Source organism: Coenobita brevimanus, chromosome 103 (genome assembly GCF_032717465.1).
Source record: "Coenobita brevimanus isolate Jiangsu-jjx chromosome 103, ASM3271746v2, whole genome shotgun sequence".
Taxonomy (NCBI): domain Eukaryota; kingdom Metazoa; phylum Arthropoda; class Malacostraca; order Decapoda; family Coenobitidae; genus Coenobita; species Coenobita brevimanus.
Window position 1 is genome coordinate 3,907,095 of NC_137056.1, and position 6,000 is coordinate 3,913,094.

Genomic DNA, 6,000 nt, shown 5'->3' on the forward strand with positions numbered 1-6,000 from the left:
CAACCGGCCTACTGTAGTTATCCTCTCTTCTTATGTTCTTATGTAAAGTCCGTTCGTACGAGTGCATATACACTTGAATCCTCTGGGGAACCTGTAATTTTTTTTTTTTTAATCGTCGGACGATTGTAAGTTGAGGTTAATCCCTGCCCAAGAGAGAAGAGCTTACCTTGACTGTCAACCCTTCCAGGCCAATTAGGTATTTTCATTTTTCATTCTCGCTGCCACCAGACGGCGTTGTTCATTTACAAAAGATATCTAGTAGTGCAGCGTTTAAATAATGAAAGCTGTATCCAACTCCTCGCTAAATAAAGTCATCTGGTTTAGTAACAATTATAGTGAAAGGCGTCGTCGTTGTGAAGCGGCTGCTACATAGGCTCCCATCAGCTGAATAAAATAGTCTCACGGCCTAAGAGTTCCACGTTAGGCTCTCCCAGCTGAATAAAACCGTCTGGCTTTACAAGAAATTTAGTGAAAGTCGTAGGTGTCAGCGAAAGGGTTAAGTCAAGGTCATAGGAAGGAAGGCTGGGTAGGGGAAGTAGCCTAGGCCTGCGGGGTTACCTTGGCCTTGGCATATTATGTAGGGGACAAGGTAAATGGAGACGTAGCTGTTGTGTGTGTGTGTGTGTGTGTGTGTGTGTGTGTGTGTGTGTGTGTGAGAGAGAGAGAGAGAGAGAGAGAGAGAGAGAGAGAGAGAGAGAGAGAGAGAGAGAGAGAGAGAGAGAGAGTCAACATTGACCTACCTGACAAAGCTTGATTTAACAAGGACAGTGTAAATGACAAAGAAATCACCAGCATCAGTTTAATGTAGATACCTAAAAAAAAAAAAAAATCCATCACAGTTTTAGGTATATTCTTCTTTAATATCCTTTTGTTACTTTTGTTATAGTCACTCTCATGTACGGTATCAAGGTCTTCTTTTCATACAGGACTGGTGTATTGGTATTAGCGGGGGTATTTTTACGACATGTCGGCGGGTCATCTGGTAGATCAGTAAAATCTGACTTTTATGAAATTCATATCCTTAAACTGTTCCCTGCCCCAGCGGGATTTGAACCTGGGTCCGTTAGGACTGCAGGCCACCTCTCTACCGATTGAGCCACCGCCTCCCCCAAGTGTGATCCAGGGGACCTACTGCAGTTATCAAATATGTTCTTACGTTCATATAAAATACTGGTCGTGAATAGGCATTTTAGTAAATTCGTTAAGATAACCTACATGTAACCAGTAAACAAGATACAACGCAAAAACATAAAGGAAAGCAAAATAAACGAAAGAGATAAGGTCACTGCAGAGAAATATGGGTTATGTGTCACTCACATGGTCAAGATGGCATATCTTTCATACACTTCACACAATTTTATCTCCCTGCTTCTTTGACTAATCCATCCATGAGGCAAGACTTAAGATAAAATGATAAGGCAAAAGAGGCTGGGAACATCGCTGCAGACAGTCCACGTGTTTATCTTGACGTCATCTGTAGGAAGTGACGAAGGAACCGACGCCATGTTTACGTTATTTGCCATATCCGTTTTCCTTTTTAGTAAAACAGATGATTTTATTCTATGGTTTTAATTATTTTACTACCAACTGGTTGCTTTTACTGATCTGATGCTCATGATTGTCCCTAGAAGATAGCCCTAGATTTAGCACAGACGAACTAACATCCATTCCACTGCATACATCTCACCGTAGAAGCTTGGCTGGATCATTTTTTTTTTTTTTTAACGAACATTCAAATATGTTTAACTTTTTTTTTTTTTAATCCATGCTGATATCTACCTAGCTGGAAAATAAAATAATGGCAGAAAGCAGAAAATTATAAGTATATACATTAGCATGTTTATTTTCGTCTCCTATACTAATCGACTTAATATTTTGGTTCAGGAGACAATGAATACTTTTACAATCTTACATCGATCCATCCATCACACGTTCCCTCTGACCGACAGAAAATGGTAATGTGTGAATCGTACGTCTGACAGCGCGAATGGGGGACTATGGATGGATAATACGACCTGTCCCATTAGGGAGGAAATTTCCTTTCACCTGAGAGAGAGAGAGAGGGGACTGGCACTGTGCCGGTATCTTCCAGCATGCTGAGAGAGAGAGAGAGAGAGAGAGAGAGAGAGAGAGAGAGAGAGGAGGGGGGCCCCTCTGCTGGTATATTCCAGTATCCTGAGAGAGAGAGAGAGAGAGAGAGAGAGAGAGAGAGAGAGAGAGAAGGGGGGCCCTCTGTGTTGGTATATTCCAGTATCCTGAGAGAGAGAGAGAGAGAGAGAGAGAGAGAGAGAGAGAGAGAGAGAGGAGGGGGGGCCCTCTGTGCTGGTATATTACAGTATCCTGAGACAGAGAGAGAGAGAGAGAGAGAGAGAGAGAGGACTGGCATTGTGCCGGTATCTTCCAGTATGCTGTGTGTGTGTGTGTGTGTGTGTGTGTGTGTGTGAGAGAGAGAGAGAGAGAGAGAGAGAGAGAAAGAGAGGACTGGCGTTGTGCCGGTATCTTCCAGTATGCTGTGAGAGAGAGAGAGAGAGAGAGAGAGAGAGAGAGGGGGGGGCCCTCTGTGCTGGTATATTCCAGTATCCTGAGAGAGAGAGAGAGAGAGAGAGAGAGAGAGAGAGAGAGAGAGAGAGAGAGAGTAGAGGCAATTTTCCCATCCTGCATGATAAAACTGAGAATCTCCTATCTCACTCAATATTCTTATTTATAAATATCCTCAGCTTATTCATCAACATTTTCACTTTATTCACTAACATTCTCACATAATTCATCGGTTTCCCCTTTATTCAGTCTTGTTATTCTGACATTAATAACACACGCTCCTAAGTCCCACCCTCAGCTGAATAAAATCGTCTTGGATAAACTGGAAGAGGATACTGGAGCCGCCCCGATCATCAGAGGGTTATTATTTTACTCAACATTCTCTTCTTAAACGGTTTTATATCACCCAAATCTTGTTCACTCCTCCCGCGCTCGCTTACCCTCACTCACGTATGCATGTACACTCATCCTGTTTACATTATGCTTCCCTAATTTTTTCATCATATTCTAAACTTATTCACATTCATTCTCACGATTCTCACTCACCATTCTCACCCTCACTTACTTATATGCATCCTATTAATCCATGCTTACCTAATTCATACTTAATATTTCAACCTTATTCACTATCATTCTCATATAATTCTCACTCACAATTCTCACATTTACCCTTACTCAAAATCGTACCTTATTCTTATTTAGTATTCTCACCTTATTCACTATTATTCTTACCATGTACTTTTAGTCAATACTCTCAATCTATTAACACACTCTTACCTAATTCTTACTCATCTCGCGTTTACTCACCCTTACGCACGAACACTCATCATCCTGTCTCTGGTTTCATTCTGGCTACAGCGGAAACCGAGCCTGTTTTCTTAACCATTTCCCCGCCGTGGACGTTTTTAAAGTGCTTTATTTAAACTGGCAAAGGATGATTTTATTTAGGAGAGGGACATCCTACTTTAAAATAATACTATGCGTCTCGTAGATCATATTCCAGTTAACACCGGACAGTCTTGGTAGAGTTACACGTGTGTGTGTGTGTGTGGGTGTCTGCGTGGGTTTCTGCGCATGGTAGCGTGCGTGTAAGCTGATATTGATCTTGGTTAAAAAAAAAAAAGAAAAAAAAAAGATGGAGATTCCCAGCTGTCGATCTTTCTCGTGTCTTCTCTCTTTATGAATTTTAGTTCATCCTTCCAACGACTTCCCGGTCTTCCTCCTCTTCTTTTTCACAGATTAACTCTTGTAATGCAGTGACGTATTTTTTTCAGTGTGTTCTTGCTAGTTTTAAATGACAGCATTCAACTCAGGAAAGGCCTCTTGCACTGAACAGGTTAATGAAGGTTGTATCTAAACCCACCAGTTCCCAGAGTCTATCCTAAATCCGAATAAAATCGTCTGAAGACAGCACGAATAAGAAAAAAAAAAAAATCTTACGTAAAAATAAGTCATCTCCACTAGCCAACCATCATTCTCGGTTCTCGGCCTCGAACCCCAAGGAACTGACTGAAGGTTTTTCTGTACTGTAATGCCACCAGGGGCTTAATCTGGTCACCTATCATGCTCTGAATTACGCTAGCCTAGTAAGGGGCTGGCTGTTGTCATTATTTAAGTGTGATTATTATCTATCACTTTATCGTCTTCTTTTTCTTTATTCAAATTCCTATCTAGCTATCCCTCTATCTGTCGTCTGTCTGTCTACTTTTATCAGTCAGTTCAATCAATCAGCCTGTCTGTCTATCCATCTATCTTTATTTATTTATTTGTTTATCTCCTCATCTATTATTTTCTATGCACTCTGAGTCGGCACCTTAACCCCTTTAACTCAAAAGAATTTTTTCCCCTAATCTCGACAACACAAGTCCAGAGACTAACCGAAGATAAAATGCAATAAAAGTGACCTCGCCCTCAAGGGGCCATGAGTCATTAGATAAGTTAACTGATAAGATAGGAAAGTGAATGGAAGTAGGTGATATAGGGGTAAAAAAAATGGGTTACTGATAAGAGATAAAGATGAGTATGAGAATGTAACGCAATACTTGAATACTTGAGTAACTGACAGAGGGGTACGAAGAGAGTAACGGTATCAGGTATCAGGTAATACATCAGAAAAATAAAAATGGGTGTAAGTATTCATAACCTTTCTTGAGCTGGTGTGTGTGTGTGTGTGTGTGTGTGTGTGTGTGTGTGTGTGTTTTAATACTCTCATCTTTCCGACAGGTATCATACACATCACAACCAAATCGGAATGAATATTAAGGTGAAAGAAATAGGACCATACCAATAATTTGTCTCTTCACTACCGTCATGTACGCTCATTGTGGCAGTTATTATTTTTTATATTTATTTAGTTCACTCAAGATTTTTTATATGAATTTAGTAAAAAAAAAAAAGTCACATAAAAAGGTAACTGACCAATAACCTTCCAGAACGATATTATATAAACATTCTTATACTGATTTGAACCGCTTTAATAGAGATTGTATGTAGGGTGAGAAGTGCATGTAAGTGCAATTGTAGTGTTGGAGTGGCTTTGGATGTGTGAGTAGTCTGTGAAACAAGTGTAATCGGCCCGCGCAAGCCGACTGGGTGCAAGCATTCTTTATAGTATGCGACGCTGGTTCAACCACAGCACCCTTTGTGTTCGCCAATGCAGTACGTGGCTTGAAGAACGCTCCCAAAGTTTATTACCCTGGCGGGGCGCGAACCCTCGTTCTTCAGGGTACAAACACGCACACTTTACCACTGTACCACAGAGGATATATATATATATATATATATAACCACAGAGGCTCCATATATATATATATATATATATATATATATATATATATATATATATATATATATATATACTGAAGCAGCGACTGAGGAGAAAAAATGGTTCAAATCAGTAAGTACAGCAAAGGAAAAGTAGAAAAGGGAGAAATAAGGGAAAGGAAATGGGAGAGATGGAATAAGGAAAAATGAAGAGGAGTAGGAGGAGAAGAAGAAGGAAGATGATGATGATGAATAGAGAAAGTAGACGACGAGGGCGGGAGGAAGGAGAGAAGGCGAAGGAAGAGGAAAAAAGGTAATAAACAGGAAGACTAACTCAACAAAATTGCAGGTGGTTGCACACACACACACACACACACACTGCGTAGACACATCACACTTATGTCAAGACTCAGCTCACGAAAACTCAACGTCAACATTTAACATCCTACCAAAGCAAAGCAATCTCTCTCTCTCTCTCTCTCTCTCTCTCTCTCTCTCTGTCAATGTAAGCATATATGGATTTACGTATCTGTCACACACAAATACTCCCTCACCCCTCTCACTATATTATGCGCAGTATGTGTGTGTGTGTGTGTCTCTCTCTCTCTCTCTCTCTCTCTCTCTCTCAGCACAACGACCGCACATTCCACGCTAATCTAAACGAAGCAATGCAAACACTGCTGAGAACACCATTAACCC